This window comes from Pristis pectinata, chromosome 13, assembly GCF_009764475.1.
Source record: "Pristis pectinata isolate sPriPec2 chromosome 13, sPriPec2.1.pri, whole genome shotgun sequence".
Lineage (NCBI taxonomy): Eukaryota > Metazoa > Chordata > Chondrichthyes > Rhinopristiformes > Pristidae > Pristis > Pristis pectinata.
Window position 1 is genome coordinate 53,885,209 of NC_067417.1, and position 18,869 is coordinate 53,904,077.

Genomic DNA, 18,869 nt, shown 5'->3' on the forward strand with positions numbered 1-18,869 from the left:
GTCTCTCTAACACAGATAGGAAATCTCCAGAGACCACATGCAGACTGTCAAATGTGTGGGGCAGTTCAAACCCCTGGCCTTGGTTCATCGGGAGGCACTTGCAATTGCGGCGGAATACCATAAATGTTGACGACGACTGAACTCTCCCAATGGATTCAATCTTTTATTGACAGCGGGAATGGTTCTAAATTCGGATATTTCAACCATCATTCTCCTGCGACAAAACCAAGCAGTTATCTGGCAGAGTGCGTTAAACATTGGGCTGTTCGGATCTGTTGCTGCGGGCCGTGATAAACAGTGAAAAGCGTTTCTGTAGTGTAGTGGTTATCACTTTCGCCTAACACGCGAAGGGTCCCTGGTTCGATACCAGGCAGAAACATTCTGAAATCTTTTTGTTGAAATCAAGAAACAGTAAAGGGACACAACCGGACGTTTATTCAAGTAAATGCAGCTGTTGGTCTAACCACAACCCAAAGCAGCCCTTAACCACGTGCCCGCTGTTTCACTGCACACATCCTGAGACATTAACGTATCCCACCGTATATTGAACATGGGGAAAGCCGTTACCTTCGATCTGCCGCCCCCGTTGTTCCCGGTGTACGCACCTGAACGGAAACTGTTCACATTGGTCGCTGGCCCCTGTATCGGGAACCGTTCCACACCCGATCTGAAGTTACAGTGAATTAGTTTTCATGTGCTCCGTGTCTTTCTTCTTTCGGACTTGCTTTAAGTGAGACTTTATCAGAAAACGGTTCTCTCCGAAGATGTTTTTGTCGTGCTGAGATTGCAACAACTTCCTGTTCGTAACGTTCTCATTTCCGCACAGCTGTTTTTTAATGTAACGGCCTCAGGGCGACCTCGACAGCACAACTTCCTGTTCTCCGCTCACTCCATGACTCGCTTTATTTTTCATACAGATAGAACTTTGAAGTGCAAAATGCTTTTTTGTGCTGCGGCCGTTCCTACACACGCTGGGAATCACGTGGTCTGTAACTCCATCATCATTTGTTCCCGATGAGCCTTTCCACTGATGTCGTGGCCAGAATGAAGAGAAGTGAGAAGAGTGTGGGAGCCGGGCGACAGGCTGATCTCCGAGCAGTGACCTCGGAGACACCACCGTACTATCCGAGAGGTGTGGAGAGTCATCCTGAAGAGAAAGATGGGACACAGACTGACGCTGATGTTTGCATTTTTCCTGCCTTATTTCCACATCACTGTGTACATTTCCCTGCTGAAAGAGAGCGGGATGATCGGCCAGTGTTTACTGCTTGGGCAGCAGAAGTCGTATTTCATGGACATGCAGAAGCCCCTTGTCATCGCGGAGTGTAGTGAGGACTCGGCGGCGTGTGCCAGTGACGTTTGCCGTGGTTTCGGCAGTGTAGCGAGTGTCAGGTCCGTTGCACACGCGGAATATCCCTCCTTCGATCTTGCGTATAAGCAATATTCCAACTTTGCCTCCGGGCTGTGAGGAGAGTGCGATTCCCGTCGTTTCCATAAAGCTTTACAACAGCTGCTCAATATCCTTGCTGAAAACATCAACAATATTATTGCATCTTGAAAGAAGCTGATTCCGCTCATATTCCCAGGCCGGAGGGGGGTGGGGGGGGGGGGGTTCACAAGAAACGGGGCCGAACGACTCGGATCTGGCTTGCATTTTACCCGGATATCCCCGTCTTTCTGTGACTGTAACTGCGTATCTTTCGCCATGTCTCTGTCTAAATCTTTCACACTTGGACTCCTTGTCTGCAGATCTCTGTTCGTTTCTCTCTCCGTGTGATCACCGCTGTTCTCCTGTAAGGTCTCTCATTAAAAATTATCGAACCCTGTCCCTCTCAGTCAGCGACATAGTTAATACTTGACGTCGATATAATGCACGATTTTTGGAGAGGCAAGTGGTTGGCGAGGAAATGGTGTTGAGGCGAAATTTTAGTCACGATCTTGCTGAATAACGGATTAGACACGTGGGACTGAAAGGCGGATTCCTGTTTATTTAATTTTGTTCCCTGAACGTCCCCGTCACTTTCCTCTCACTGACCCTCTCTCCCTCATTACCTCTCTTATTTCTGTTCGATAAGTTTTGTCCCTCGCTCAGTAATTGTTTTCCTTCCCCGTCGCTGTCCCTCTCGTTATCCTGGTCATTCTCTCACTTCGCTTCTCTCTCTGCCTTCTCGTTCCCCTGACTCTCAGACAACACTCTCGCTGCCTTCCATTATTTTCTCACACAGAATTTAGAATGCAGTAGGTCAAGGGCGGACTCTATCTTTCTCTGCAGTATGAAAACCGTACCTTACTTTTGTTTACAGCAGGACGTGTTTTGCTGCCTTTGATTGTCAGCGGACAGACCCCATGGACTCATATCCTTTCAGCACAGGCCAGAGTTTCTGATGGTTCAGCTTCCAGACTCCTCTGGCGAAACGAAGGGGACCTCCTGCAAAGGAAATGGAGTCTGGATGTTTTCTGTCCCTGAGGTCGGCAATGACTGCTGGTGAATATTGGGAATGGCGACGTGTGAAAAAAACAAATAAACCGGAGGAGCTGTGAGAGTGTGGATGGGGTGGGAGTGTCCAGTATCCAAAGCGATGATGGTGCAATGTGAAACTGACCGCGAATAGAGCAAGCTAGTTGATGGTGGGCGTTGACTTCAAGGAACGGAAAGACGAAGGAGGTACTTGAATAATTAACTCAGTTTAAATTAACAGGGTGAGATTGATTTTAAGTGAGGACAAAACAACAGACTGGAAGGAGACGTGGACAGGAGGGAAGAACGGTCACTGAAGTGGAAGGTGGAAGTTTAGAATGAGAAGTGTGACGTAATGCGCTTTAACGGAGGGCAGAACGAGGGACAAAAAACTGCATTGCATAGTTCTCAGACCGACGGTCTCAAGTTCTTCAACATTTATCTGCAACCTAGAATTAGAATCACATCTGGATTGAAGGCTTCATTGACCGGCAGAAATAAGGGTGATGCTGACCCTGATCATGAACTTAGCAAAGATGCATATACATAAATCACAAGAAATTCTATAAATGCTGGAATCTGGAGTAACACACACAAAATGCTCGAAGAACTCAGCAAAGCAGAAAGGTCATCGCCGTCGTAGGTGGATGTTAATCCATCAGATGTATGGAAGGACAATTAGGCCATGCGGCCCATCGATTCTGCTCAGCAATTCAATCATGGCTCATGTTTCCAGTGGCATTCACCCGGCTTCTCCCCGAAACCCTTACCTCCCTTACCAATAAAGTACCCATACATCTCTGCCTAAAATGCAACCATTGACCTGGCCTACACCACATTCTGTGGCAACAAATTCCATGGATGCGCCACCCACTGGCTGAAGAAAATCCGACGCAGCTCAGTTTTAAAGGGACGACCCATAATTGTGAGGCTGTGCCCTCGTATCCTGGACTGGACTAACGATGTAAACGTCCTATCCACAAACACTCTACCGAGGCCCTTCAGTATCTGGTAGGTGTCAATGAGAACCCCCTCATCCTTTTGAACTCCATCGAGTACAGATCCACAGACATCAGTCACTTCTCATATGTTAAGCCTAGCATTGCTGGGATCATTCTCGTGAACCTCCTCTGGAAACTGTCCAGGGCTAGCACATGCTTCCTTGGATACGGGGCCCAGAATTGGTCACAATATTCCAAATGCCATCGGAACACCACCTTCGATAACACCAGCAGTACATCCTTGGTTTTATGTTCTGGTCCCCTCGAAATGAATGAAAACATTGTATTTGCCTTCTTTACTACCGACTCAATCTGCAAATTAACTTTGAGGAAATCCTAAACTGGAACTCCCAAGTCACGCTTATTTCTGAATTTTCACCCGATTTAAAAAATATTTTGCACCTTTATTACGGAAGTGCATTACCTCACAAATCCATGCGCTGTACTCCATCTGCCACTTCTTTGTCTACTATTTTAATCTGTACAAGTCCTTCTGCAGACTTCATGCCTCTGCGACGTACTGGTTTCTGTACTTATCTTTGTATTCGCTGCAGACTTGGATACAATGTCAGTAGTTGCTTCAATCAGATTATTTCTATATAAAGTGAAAAATCTTCGTGGCAACTTTGATCCCTGCCGAACTTCACTAGTCACCAGCAGTCATCCTGAAAAGGGCCCCCTTATCCCCCACTCTCTGAATTCTGCCTGTCAGCCAATCCTCTGTCTGTAGATATAACGAGAAATGCGACGTTATTCACTGAAACAGAAAGCAGAAAGAGGGACAATATAAACTGCATTGCACAATTCTGAGAAGGGCGGTCTCAAGATCTTTAACATTTCCCTGCAACCTGGAATAAGAACCTCATCTGGATTGGAGGTTTCGTTGGCCGAGAAAAGGAAGGTTGAAGCTGACCTAACAGCGAATTTTGCAAAGGAGGATCTGCCAAAAGGAGTAACAGTTTGTCTGGGTAAGTTTGGCAACCGACATTAAAATCCGTGCTTTGTGGTTTATATTTCAAAATATAACGCATAAGTTACAAAGCACAAAGGCACAAAGGAAAAGTGTTTAAACCATGCCTGATAGGAGTAAGCATCGACTTTATTGGATTGATTGCAATGGTCACGAATTTTCAAGCAAAGATCTGATCGGCCTTTGGATTGGGAAAGATTATAATGATTTTAAAGAGGGTCAAAAAACGTTGATGACATATAACATAGATCAGGTGAATAATCGTGTGGGACATAAGAGAATATCGCATCAATTGGCGAGAGTTAAGAACGGTCGAAGTGTCCGAGAGGTTAAAGCGATGGACTATTAAGCCATTGTGCTTTTCACAAAGAGTTCGAATCCCATCCTCGTCGTGATTTCATTCAAGCGTTTTGAGCTCGGAACCAGGGAATATTGTAGATGTTAAATCGTTTGAGGTCTTCCAGAGTCATAGAAATTCCGTTTGAATGTACTGTCGAGTCAGACCAATGCAGTTAGAGACACGAAAGAAGTCGGGGTGTGTGGGAGTGAACAGGGAATGGATGGGGTGAAGTACCATCTGTGACAATGAATCAGTGATGGGGCCGGAGGGCCGAATGGTTTCCATGCTCACTGCTTCTTGCATCGTCGTTGTTCTTTTTTATTCATTTCAAATGACTTGGGACCGTCTCCGACGTTTGTGAATTCAGGGCCGGAGGATGGATGTGTCAATATCGGAGGAATTTGCCAGCTTTACCTGCATCGACTTTGAATGCCCGGATGTTGTTCCTGCAACCACAAGCGTTGCGCGAATATCGAAATGGGTGATGCAGCAAATGAGCCCCGCCGAAGGACCGACAGGCTCCACGTGAATGTGCAGATGACCTGATCATAACATCAGATAATAATTGGGCCACAATCACGTGAATGAAATGTAGTTTGCAAATTGAAGACCTTACTTTTACGCGACAAGGACTCGCCCAACGCGAGCAACACTGGAAGAGAACGATCAGAACACCGGGCGAACTGTTTCGATGCATTGGAAATATTTAATGGTCCAGTCTCTGCCGATATCGGAGCCAGAGAATTTCAGAGATTCAACAAGTTCACATTCATTTTAATTGTCAAACCTTGTCGCTCATCTGGTGATAGTGTAATAGTGGGTGATTTAGAACGACCGTTCTAAATTAGGAATAAGTGAACCAGGGTGATAACGAGCCAATTATAGAGTCTCGGGCGCATGCAATGTGTTATTTCTCGTGATGTTGTGAACATGTGCCTGAGTACATCATCGTCATAACACTGGAGATGCAAATGAGGGGAAGCATGTGGTGCTTCAGATGACCCGCAGAGAAGGGAAGGTGATATCTGCCTCAAGTAGTCCGGTCCACTTACAATTAGTTTCGACCCTGAAATAGCTCACTGCAGGCTTCTCACCGAGAAAGGATGAGCACATTTTGTCTGTCAGCTGGATGGGACGAGACAGGCAACGTGATGCTTCGAAATTCTGAGCCGTGATGAATACTGCGCACCGTCTGCGAATTATCTTAGTTCCGTCGCGAACACATTCTACTTATCGAAACACTTCAAACAGGGGAATCCCCTCTGTGCCAGAAATGCACGTCCCATCTTCTTCTAACTTTCTGGCAGTACCTAATCCCCAGCAACATTCTTATGCTTTTTCCTCTGTTCCTGAAAAAGAATAAACTGTATGGCCTGTTGGATAAAGCCTCTGCCTTAGGTGGTTCATGCAAATCAGAGGATTAAAGGTTCGAGTCCTGTCACGGTCGATTTTTCCAGCCTCACGTGTTTGCATCCATTCTGTCTCTCTTCACACGTGCAGCAAGAATTTTAGGCAGCTGGTGTAAATCCTCATGTGAAGGCCGAGTGTCACGTGATTCGGCAAAATCTGGACCACAAAACAAATCAACAGTGTTTCCGCCCAGGATTGAACTGGGGACCTGTCGCGTGTAAGGTGAACGTGATAACCACTACACCACCGAAACCACGGAAGGCGTCTAACACTTCATCTACTTTGCCGCGCTGCTGAGCATTGACAGGGGATTTTGTATCCCCGGAATTAAAGCCTCTTCTACCCCAAGCAACAAACACAAAGTCCTACCCATCATTGCTCTCCTCTTTCAGTCAGGGTATGTGCACTGTGCTATATAAATAACACAGGGAAATGCAACATCTTTGTCACTCTGGCTTCCATCAGTCTCCTCAGGATGACCGTCCACACCTCCGCATAACTCCGGTGACATTTCGTTCCACAGATTAGCTTGTTGTCAGTCTCAGATATTCACTTCACTTCCCCTCACCTCGGCCACAACGTAAATGGAAGGACGTAACTGGGACATGTGACAGATAAATTTGTGGACGACGACCTCCGAGTGAGTTATTGGGCCTTCGAGTCTTCGAGTCATGGGGCATGACAACCGACCTTCCGACCCAGAGAGTCCGCACTGACCGTCAGACGCACAATCACACTGAGCTTTCATTAATCCCATTTTATTTTCCACATTTCAATCAATTTCTTCCAGCCTCAAGCCCTCAGCTACGCACCAGGGGCATTAAATAGTGGATAATTAGGCTACCTGTGGCAAAGGAAACATGCCGTTTCCCGTGACACATTTCGCAATGCGACCCAGCGTTTCTACGGGGAGCAGAAAGTTGTTCATGTTGCACCAGAACCGTGCCTGTCGGATCAAAACCGCAGTCGAATACTCACAGATTCGAAAAGGAAACTTGTTGCAAAGCTCAGTATGTCAGCAGAATGGGCGGAGCGGTCCTTTCTTCAAAGAGGACTTGGTGAAGCTGATCATAAAATTGATCACATGGGACAAGTGAGAACTAATTTTTAGTTCTGTCCAGGAACGGAATCGTCCCCAATGCGGGTTTCTAACTTTCAATCTGTAAAGTAACAAAGGCATTTCCCACTTGTAGATCGCTCGTCGCCCAGTTGACACACTGCTTCGTTGCGCTCACCTTGAGTTGCAACGGCAGCAGCACTGACCTGGAGAGGTCCGCGAGTTCAACTCACACCCGCATCTTGAAAACTGAGTTTTCTATTTGTCCTCACAGAATTTGCGGCGCCGTGGCTGCGGAACTCAGCGACGCTCGCCATTGGTTGACACATCCCACTTCACACGGTGTCGCTGATCAGCTGTAAAACTTGCAACCCTTTTTCGTTTTTTTTCGTAATATCTGAAATGTCACCTTCAACAGAGAAATTCCTATGGAGCATTGAGATGGAGTTATGACTATCTTGCTGTCACTTTGCGCTGACCAGGTCAGTGCACCGCTTTATTATTGTTTTGTTTCTCATTCCGAAAGCTGATGAAAGCCGCCCACTGGACCGCTGGACATTGGCAGCAATTTATCTTTTCACATTTCCCTTAAAAGACGGAACATTTGACCGAGGATACAGATCAGGCGTTTAAGAAAGGAGAAAGATACGGAAATGTGAGAATGAAACAAAGGGTGAATTAAAAGTGGAAATGTCTCTGTTTAATGCAGAGCTAAATGCATCAAAGTTGAGCGATTTTAATAACATTTCTCTTCAATGCCTTAAAGAGGGTTGAATGATGGAGGGCAGATAAATTGACCTCATTACCCAGTCTCATTAGCTACGTTTATGAATGAAATCATCGAGTGGCTTTAAGTAAGCGAGCGCCATTCAATATGTTGGTAATGTGGATAATAAGTTGTGCCGAGAGCAGTAGCAAGATCTGAGAAATGACTTCCAGCACATTAACGGGGCTACACTTGACAAACTGAATGCAATTAAGTGGCAACATGTGTGCTGAGTTGGAAGTAGAACAGGTTTACTGGAAAGATCAAGGGGACTGAGGATTTCGATTCCAACGTCAGATTGGAGAAAGTTGGCTGTGACTGTCCGCCCAGCGAGCAGCTTATCGAAAAGCACAGGAGAAAATTGGAAGCTTGGCAGTGCTGGGATTCGAACCCACGTCCTCTCAGAGACTGGAGCCTAAATCCAGCGCCTTCGACAACTCGGCCACACTACCACCGATCAGCGTAACATATGATATCCAATTCATTGCGTTCGAGTCTGCACTTTACACTTAATGCATGAAAGCTCACTTCGAGAAACAAAATGAACACTGCGAGAAGGGACAGTGAGAGACGAACGGTGAGGGAGAGGGAAGAGAGAGAGCAGAAATGTATCGGCACTGTAAGGTTGTCCGTGTCACTTTGGATTGAAAGATGGGGTTTTGTTCCTCTCTAAATTCGGTTGTGCATTGAACACATTTCTTATGCAAGCAATCACGATGAGTCCCGTAACAGAGGAATGGTCAAATGACCAGCGATGAAGCAGACTGTGTTTCAACCCTCCAGAGTTCGACGGATATGAGATGATTTCATTACTTCCGTGCCTTCTGCCGGCGTTTGTTGAAGCTTTTTCCGGAAACAGGTCAAGCACGTGATGAAGGAATGGTCACTTCAGCTGCGATTGTAAACACTCTTTTGTTAAGACCGACAGAAGTGGAGCTTTGCAGCGTTTCTAATTTAAACACTGACAATCAACAGGATATCTTACACGGACGGAAATGAAAAGTAACATCTTATTTTAGTCGTCATTTCGTCGCACAGGAAACAACCACCAAAACCACACGTGCTCCTGGTGAGGCTCGAACTCACAGCCACGTCATTTCACCATCGCGAACAACCATTGAACTACTACGCGCTAACCGATTACGCCACTAGAGCTCCGCAGGTCAGTCAATGGATTTCAACATCAGGAAAAGATGATCAGAACGAAGCCGGTTCTGATGAAATGGTGGGACGGCAGGTTGTTATTTTTTTTTGCTGCAGAAATGTTTAAAGTGCATGTTTCCTCACGAAATGCTTCAGGACCAGTTTCAAGGAGCAACAATTGTTGGAGCAGTAAATTCTTGTCAGACAGCGTTACCAAAGGTGACAGAGGAATTTTGTTCCTCCGGTGCTGTATTTACGACTGAAATGCGCGGCCCGTGGGAGCAGTGCAGACAGAATCACCTTTAGGGCTTAAAGAGGATCTGGCAGGCAAAACATCTGTAGCGCTTTGGGAGGACGATAGTGGAGTGGGACCATGCAGATTCGTTTTACACAGGAATAGTCCGTACGTGAACGGACACACGGCCTCGATCCTTACTGCAGCCATTCCATGATTACAAAGGAGAGAAGATTTCAGAGTCAATACGGAGATACATCAAAATGCTAAAATCCAATTGAAACCCACCTGATTGATTCTCCTGCAGAACATTCAGAAAGACAATCACTGCGGGATGTTCCCTGAGAGAAATCCGATCGATTACCTTTCACCACAACTGAATATCAGTGCCGTGTCAAGGAAAGAAAATGCAGCAGCGGCTAATAAACAATGGAAGTCCGGACGCCCCAAGTTGCCCTGATTTGAAGGGAAGGAAGACCTGAATGTAACCCTGAGCGAGAGCCGCCCTCGAGCCTTGAGTGGTGATGAAATCAGGCGCTGACAGAGAATGTTGAAGACGATGAAATCCGTTTGAGGGGGGCCCAGGAATGCGTCAGGTGATTGAATCTCATCTTCTGCAGCTGGATTTTCCAATCGTGTCATGTGTTCATTTTCCACCGACAGTTGGACTGATTGTCCTTCTTTCTCAGAGAGACAGGACAAGGGTTCTGACAGGAAGAAGGGCAGGAAACTTAAAATGTGGACACCCCTTTCAGGAAACTGAAACAGCAACCACGTGCAAATACCTGGAAACGTTTCGTAAAACAGAGCGTGAAAATTTTGCCGAAATTCAACCTTGAATGAACGGACTGCGCAGTAGGAGATTGCATTTGATGACCATTTAAACCTTTAGTAAAGTCACCTGCCTGCTGGTTGTCAACGTTTCCGCTCAGGATCCTTCTTCAGCGACCTGACCGGAAAGTTCGATCGCCTGTTTTTCTCCACGGATGCTGCCTGGTCCGCTGAGTTTCTCCAGCATCATTCTGTTTTCCATCTCTGTATTCCAGCATCTGAAGTCCTTTGTCTCTCTGTAGGTTGTCATTTGCATTCCACGTTTTGTTTCACCGAGTTATACCTTGCTTGGGATCATTACGTCAACCATTGTTTACCATCAATATTCGTTGAGAATAGGTTGAGTGAATGGCTTCGTTACTTCTAAACCATAAAAGAGCACAATCCATTTGTTCTGATGACGCAACTTATGATTTACACTCTGTTTTATTTTACAGCGTTCAGTCACTCTTGTTAAATTTCGGAGTGTTCGCAAACAAATATCCACATATTGAACATTCAGTTCTAAGCCTGATCCTCCACCGTCATTTCAGAGACTTCTGAAATGCACGTGTACAGGGTAAGGAAGTGAACGAATTGGAACAACCTCAACTTCCATGTGCAAAGTGTGATTTAAGAAAATGTGGTAAAGTCCAGTTCGCATGAAACGGAATGAGAGTCACTTCATTTTATTCGAGAACAATTGGAAAATTCCGGGATGCTGAGTAGGTGACTGATAAAAAATAAAACAGCGACACAGTTTCGCAAATGTTTTAGAAAACACTGCCAGGTTATTGTTTCTTGCCCCTTGGTTTGAATTCAAATGTCTGTAGAAGATATATCAATCATAGAGCGCGACGCTGGCACCACATCAGCAGCATTGTGTTAACTGTTGCTCTCGTTGTGTATTTTCTGAGCTTCTTGAGTTGGATGGAATAAAGTGGAAGTTACCAGACAAATACCGGGATATGGGCAGGAGATTCATGGGGAAAGGTTGTCCAGCCGGCCGGGTAGAAATGTCAAACACGAGAGGACATGAATTTAAGGTTTGGGTGGATTTTAATGGATTTGTGAGGGGGATGATTTTTCCGCAGTGTGTAGTGGGCACCTGGAATAGGTTACCAGGTGTAGTGGTGGATTCAGGTAGTTTTCTGGCGTTTATGAAGCTTTAGGTAGAGAGGTGAACATGAAGGGAGTGTACGGAAATGGATGGTAGTTGAAGGAGGATATTGAGTGCAAATTTGCCGCAATATCCATACACCAATATGGACCGAATGGCCTGTCCAGTGCTGTTCTGTTTCAGTTTCTATTTGCTGCAGTTGAGAAAGAAAAATAAGCTGAGATATGTCCTCATTGTAACATAGAAGATCACGAGGCGTCCTCACAAGGTGAAATCGGAGCGGATACTTCAACTCATGGGAAATTCTTTTGATTGGAGTTACTGTTTAAAAATCAGTGTCACACACTTGTAACAGACGTGCGTTATCACAGTGGGTTCAGTGTTCCGGCAAGTGGGACAGTCTCCGGTCAGCAACTTGGTCGGCAGAAATGAGTTGGGCCGAATGGCCTTATTCTGTGCTGTATAAATTTATGACTCGATGGCTATAGAGTTTCGGAGTACATTTTCACAAAATATTGGTCATACACGGCACAAATCACGGGAGGTTTTTGAGTGTGGGGATTTGGCGACATGAGGCAGCTGTTACGGGACTTCAGTTCTGTTCGGATATGCAATCAGTTAGGAAGATAGAATACATGTCCATCTAGGTTTTCTCCCGCTGCCTGTCAACCAAAGCATTTTTCTGAATTCATGCTTTTGATCCAAAAGTTGTTCCTATTTGAGTCACAGGTTCATGCAGCAGACAAACAGGTCCTTCGGTCCACAGCCTCACTGCCGACCATCAGGGGCATCTACCTCTACTAATCCGCTTTATTATTTCTTGGTCTAGAGATTGTTATATATTGCGGATTCAAGTGTTTGTCAATTGCTTGTTCAATGTTGTAAGGACATTTATATCTAGTACCTTTTCAGCCATCCCGTTACCAAACTCTACCACCCTCTTGATAACAAAATCTTCATCAAATCGTATCAAAAATCTGACTTCAGCAGAAATGTACTCTGATAACTCTGCTATGGAAGAAAATACCTACTATCTACCCTTTCCGTACCGGTTATAATATTCGTAGAGCCTTAGAGCCGTGCAGCACCGTAGCAGGCCGTTCTGTCCTCTATGACCATGCCGACCATTGTACATATCTATGCCATATACCCGGGAATGTTGTGAGGCCTTCTCTACCTGGAGATTCAGTGTTTATCCGGATATTTCTTCCATATTGTGACAGCGCCTGCCTCCACCAACGCCTCCTGCACCGTTCCAGATTCCCACCACTCACTGTGTGAAGACAAATAACCATCAGATCCCTCATCGATCCTCTACCTGTCTTCTTATACCTCTGCCATTTCTTTATGAACACAGCCACTAAAAGAAACAGGATTTTTGCCATCGATATTTTCCATCCTACACATCATTTTTACACATCATTCAGTTCAACCGTTAGCATGCTCTGTCGTACGGAAAACAAACCGAGCCTATTCTAACGTATCATCATGCTCCAATTCAGCCTCATGCGATTGAACCTTCACTGTACCCGCTCTACACAATCACATCGATCCAGCAAGGTGACGAACAAACCTATACACAATGCCCCAGATGTGGCCTCTTTAATGCTTGATAAAGTTGTAACATGCCGCCCCCGCTCTTACATTCAGTGCATTAACGATGAAGGTAAACGTCCCAAATATCTTATTCACCACCGCATCCACTTCTACTGCCACTTTAGTGGATTTATGCACAATTCCCCCATGTATCTAGTTTCATCAACACTCCCCCGTGACTTACAATTTATGTGTGCATCCTATCTTTATCTGACCTTTAGAAATGCAGTAATTCGCAAGTGCAGTCTCAAGATCCATCCACTATTGTTCCAACTGATCATTGCTGCTGCAGCTGAGAACTCTACTCCTCGTATCTACAACGCCGCAAATGTTCATGTCTGCCTGGCTTTGAGATGGATAAATCCCCAGAAGCTAAGGGGATGTATCTCTCCGAAAATGCGGCACTCCCACAGTATCACTGCTCACTCACTGCAAATACTCCCTATGAACGACTCTCCAGCCTAACAGATCCCTTCTGTACTCTTCCTCAACGATGCGGTTCTTCAACAACGTTGCCAAATGCATTGGGCAATGTCCTGAATGGACTCTACGGACTGGATTCCTGCAGAATGTTTCCCGTGGCTGAATTATCCACAACCAGGGGTGCAGTTTTACGGAGGAACGTTTGCTGATCGGATAGGGACATATCTCCTCACTTGGGTGCGAGGAACCTGTCCATTTCTGAATACCTACTCTTCTGAACTGTGAAGGACAAATTCTGTACTGTGGTGACAAGGGGCATCAGGGGATTGGGGAGAGAGCTGGAGATTGTACTGAGAGATTGATCTAGTTTGGGGACAAAGTGAAGGGCGGACCTGTCTCCAATCACTCAAACATGAAATTATGCTTTCTGTATTTCTCTTTTTTTTAATTGTCTGCTCAATGGGGGATTGTGATCACACCGCATGAAAATATGCCTATGGTCATCGTCCCTGCACAGGGTCAGTTACAATTCACATTGTCACCAATCCGGCTATACCTGTCCCGGGAGTTTTAGTTTACTGCTGGTGTTCGACTCACCATCCTGACAATCAGGTGAGAGATATATATATCACACAAGAGCGGAGAAACAGTTAACGACCATGATCCAATCATACAAAATACTGACACAATGCGGTCTTTCTTCGTTCATTAATCGTTCATTAATTCGTTCACATGTACGAAGCCTCACCTCGCAGATTGATGATAATGTGTTTGCCCGTCTGCGAGCCGAGCGAAACGCTGAAAGGTGGGGAAACCCCGGCGGGATGCAGAGAGATGCCGGAATTCAGTGCAGAAATGGATGAGAAATTCTACAATATGTTATTTCCATGTTTGCCGAGATTCACTTCAAAACATGACTCTTCGTCAGGAGATATAAACCGTGCAGCACCTACGTAACCATGAATATTCTTGAGGCACTATTCATATAACTGAAATTAACGTTAAAGCCTCCATTTTTTCTTCTAATCCCACGGGAATAGTTTCCCTAATGAAAAATGAAGGCTGTCTCTGTAATGCGCTGTCAGCTGGATTCCAGCATCGAGCACTGAGTATCTTCATCACTTCTCCTCCAGGATGACAGCTCCACCCAGCGATTATTCGTTTTCTGTGCTGCCTTCAATTTTGCAGACAGAAATGACTTACTGTCCGATTGTAGCAGCATTTGGAATTCCTGGTAAGTGATTAAACCCGATTACAATCGTTACAGTTCCGCGATTAATCATGTCCAGATTGTATCCCGTCAACAATCTGCTTTATATTTTCCCCTCTCGCAAATCAATTGAAAGGCGGAATCAACGGCGGCCGTTTATTTCACTGTTACCAACATCGGTGACATTTGCTTCGTTAACAAAACATGAATCCACGTTTTCACTTTATCAAAGTCAACTTAAGATCTGTTTCGTTACTTCTTGTACTTCTTGTAATGGAGACCGATTTTTGTTTCCATTAATCCCATTATCACTCTCGGCTTCCCCGTTACTCTCGGTAAATCTCTTCAAAACGACATTGTTATTGATTTTTAAAATTCCCCATTTCTCCGCGGCTGAGTCCAGGCACATCGGCAGCGCTCAGTATCCACACAGGGAGCTGAGGTTCTCAGCAGTCAGGACAGCGATTGCGGTGTCACTGACCAGAATGTTCCCACTGTTTTACAGCGAATTTCAGGACAACCCACGGTGATCCCCACAAGTGGCGAGGGTACGTTTGTCTTCAGTGCTGAAACTCACATCCCAGCTGGGCTTCTCAGCAAAACTAATTTTAAATTGGTACATTTTATTAAGTGTGCGACTAAGTTTTACTTCAGAGAGAGATCCACAGAATATAAGTGTGAATGTTTTTGTAACCTTAGAGTGAAGTCGTGCATTAAATCAAACACGGTGCAATTGACTCCATAAATGCATCTAATCGACTGTTTCTGGTTAATCTCATGTCGCAGCGGACGAGGTGTCGACTGTGATCCTGTCCCGGGGAAAGTGCGGTTTCTCCAAATGCGTCCTTCGTTACCTCGCAGCCATGGCAGCGGCAGATCTGTGTCGTTTTCACGGATGCAATACTGTTCCGTATTAATGACTTATATTTCCCAGCAAGTTTCCTGTTCATTACCGAAGTGTGCTCTTTCCGTAAAGTCCTTATACATGAAGCCACAGGCATTTCAGTGCGGTTGACACTCTTCTTCACATTTGATCGGTATGTGACGATTTGTTGTCACAAGCTGAGGACAAAGATGCACTGAACGCACTGCAGCCAAGCTCATTGCAATTGTGTGTTCGCTGTTCTTTTGCAAAAACATCCCCCGATACCTTGCATTTGATCCTGTCGATAGCGAACAACGTTATCGTTGGGCTGCCATATAAAGTTAGATTTCTATACTGAATTCGGATGAGCGGCATTCAGTCTCATTCACCGCTGTTTGAACCCTCTGCTCCCAATATTCCTGATAACGCTGCTCAATGCGCAAACGGTCGGGCACGTTTTTGCGGCCAGTGGAGTCCGCAAGAGTCTGAGAGTCAGAAACTTTGATGGGGACGAGGTCGATTCCGAGTTGCAAAACAGAAGGAAATTCGTCATCTTACTCTTTATAATTTCAGGCAATTTCATACTGGTTTGGATGACGTATTTTGTATTTTCCCTGACGTCCAAATGACACAGCGGTATTTTCCAACCGTTTTACATGACCCGATGTTCATCGCGGATGAAATAGACTACATGCTGCTGCTTTTGAGCTGCTGAACAAACACTTGTTTTCATGCACGACTCAGGCCAAATTCAGAAAGGGGCTGGAAAATGGGATGAAATATCTGCTGAGAATATTATTGAAATATGTTAATTTTACATTTTTTTGAAATAATGTCGGAATTCCGGGAATTAGATCCCAGCAGAATTTCATCTCCTGTTTTACGTGACACCAGCGATTTTCTGGTCTGCTTCAGACTCATCTCTGAGCAACAGCCGGCAAATCCTGGTTGATTTTGAGTTGGACAAGAAGGAAGGTTTATCCTCAGTTAAATGCGGAGATACCTCGTGGTCGTGTATTTCAAAACAATCCGACACACATATCTGCCGCAAACGTCATGTTCTGGTTCAGTCTGAGATTATCACACAATCTCGCGCACATCTATGTAACGCTTGGAAATAAATTAGTAATAACTTTTTTTTTGTGTTTGAATATTTGAGTGTTTTTTTTATTTGAGTGTTGGAATGTGTGAGCTCGGTGCGTGGAGCCAGCAGCCCCAGTTATCAAAAATGCAGATCCAAGGACACACTGATAAACTGTCCAGATCAAGGGGCCACTGTCTGAGAAGAAGAGCTCAGACATTCAGGACAGAGATGAGCATAAATTTGAACCAAAGGTAGAGAATCTGAGTTCTCCACCCAAGAATATGAGTCGCCTCCGCGGCTGAGCATATTCTGCACAATTACATGTGTTTTAACATTTGAGAAATTACAGCAGTGAGAGTAGAGAAGCAAACTGACTTTGAGAGAATATATCAGTCATCGTTCTGTTGACTGTCGCAGCTACTGCCTGCTGATATTCAGAGCGTTTATTTTAAATCTCATCACATCTATCCGACGCAGCTCTGACACTCGTCAGACACAGAATAACCCTGCTCTGTACCTGAGATGCAGAGCCAAATTTGTGCACTGTCCTCTCACCCACTGGACACGTGTGTGAAGCTGTAACCATTGCGTTAAGTTTCATTTCCGACTGCAGCCCATTAGACAAGCAGCAAGAATAGAGGATCCGTGGTAATGGGGCGGAAACAATATGTCAGTCCGCCGGCTGTAACCAAAAGTTTCACTCGAGGGAACTCGGAGAACTCGCGGTGTAGGAAATCCGTCACTGGACATCCCAACGTTCCACTGGGCAATGCTGGATCAACCAGGCGGACTGGTGCAGAGAAGTGATTGTACGTTTGGAGCAGGCTCGGTGATGAGGAACTGTTCCATCCTGAGGTGAAGTGCTGTGGTTGTCGTTGCTGCTTGACATGGGGTCACACTGAGAAACATCACGGAGACAGTCCTTCGAGGTCGGGATTCCGCGCCGACTATGAATCAACCATCTACTCCAATCCGAACCTGATAACATTCTGTCCCCCCATATCCTCATCAACTTCCCCCAAAAACCACCACTTACCTCAACACGAGGTTTTAGTTGCAGCTACCAATTCACGGACGAACTCCCACATTCTGGGGATGTGACATGAAACTTGAACGTGGGAAGGAAACGCACGCGGCCCCAGAATGAGGATGTGCCTTCCACCTCGACTGGCGGACCAGCAGTTGATCAACTGCTCCAAACATCCAAGCACGTCTCTGCACCCATCCGCCTGATTGGTCCAGCAATTGCCCAGTGGAACGGTGGGATGTCCAGTGACGGATTACCTGTACCGCGGGTTCTCCTGGTTCCAAGGAGTGGAAGACCAACAGTCGATCCACCTCGATTGGAGGACCAGCAGTTGATCCACTTGCCGCACCTCACTGCACAAAGCTCTGGGACACTCACATTCACCCGCCCTGATGCAGGAGAAGGAGATGCTGAACAATTTGTAATACCCAGGGAGTGCCTCAGAATAACGAATGCGGGCTCAAGAGGCGTACACAGATGGAAAAAAAACCAATTATTTTGTGAAATTCTCTCACGGACTTACACATTCCAACACAGCATTCCATCTCTTTCTCTCTCTATCTCTCTCTCTCTCACACACACACACACACACACACACGCACACACACACACACACATACTTGCTACTGCTGATGTTAATCTCTTCCTCACTGAGTCCTTCCTGACTGTCAGTGTGTTCACACCCTCCCTTCCATCTCCCCTCACACAAAGTCAGAATGGGCTGGGCTCAATGACATTTTGCACCCGAACCGTCAATGAGATATTTACTGAACTCGTTCTGTTGCTGGAATCACCTGTTCTCCCAGCAGTGAGATTACGGGACACATAAAGATCAACTGGCTTCCCATCCAGGTGCTGATTAGGATTCAGCCCATTTAACTGGGGACTCCGGTGAGAGCTACAGCAGCGCTGACGCAGGGCTCAGGAGAGTACGGACATGATGTCTGAATTTCCGCAGCGCAGTGAGGCCGTCTGTCCCGCCCCTTGATCTCAACTGGTGACGGCCTGTCAGTGACATCATAGCTCTTCAAACGACAGCAATACTCCCGGTTGTTACACCACAATCTGCTGCATCCACCTGTTGTTAAAGTGAACAACAATATTACCCCTCCCACAGTTCGGAATGAACCCACCTGGAAGAGTGACCAGGAGCAACCTCTCAATTCGTCTTTCCACCCCGGATGGATACTGTGTGTATGAGAAACGATTTACTGTGGAAATTGTTCTTTCATCAAAGAACCACCGTCCACAGATGTGTTCGAGTGCTACGCGATTCACTCAGACACATCACGTTCACTGACAGATCTCTCGCCTCCCTCAAGCAGTATCAACGTTCCACAACAACACCGGAAAT

At 45.7% G+C, this 18,869-nt stretch overlaps 3 non-coding genes across 3 annotated transcripts; 1 reads left to right on the plus strand and 2 right to left on the minus strand.

Annotated features, from left to right (window-relative positions):
* The first annotated feature begins 306 nt into the window (after positions 1-306).
* On the plus strand, positions 307-379 carry trnav-aac (transfer RNA valine (anticodon AAC)). The gene has a single exon. It is a non-coding gene; the product is annotated as a tRNA-Val (tRNA).
* Positions 380-6,359: 5,980 nt separating this feature from the next.
* trnav-uac (transfer RNA valine (anticodon UAC)) lies at positions 6,360-6,432 on the minus strand. The gene has a single exon. It is a non-coding gene; the product is annotated as a tRNA-Val (tRNA).
* Positions 6,433-8,372: 1,940 nt separating this feature from the next.
* trnal-uag (transfer RNA leucine (anticodon UAG)) lies at positions 8,373-8,454 on the minus strand. The gene has a single exon. It is a non-coding gene; the product is annotated as a tRNA-Leu (tRNA).
* Between the last annotated feature and the right edge of the window lie 10,415 nt (positions 8,455-18,869).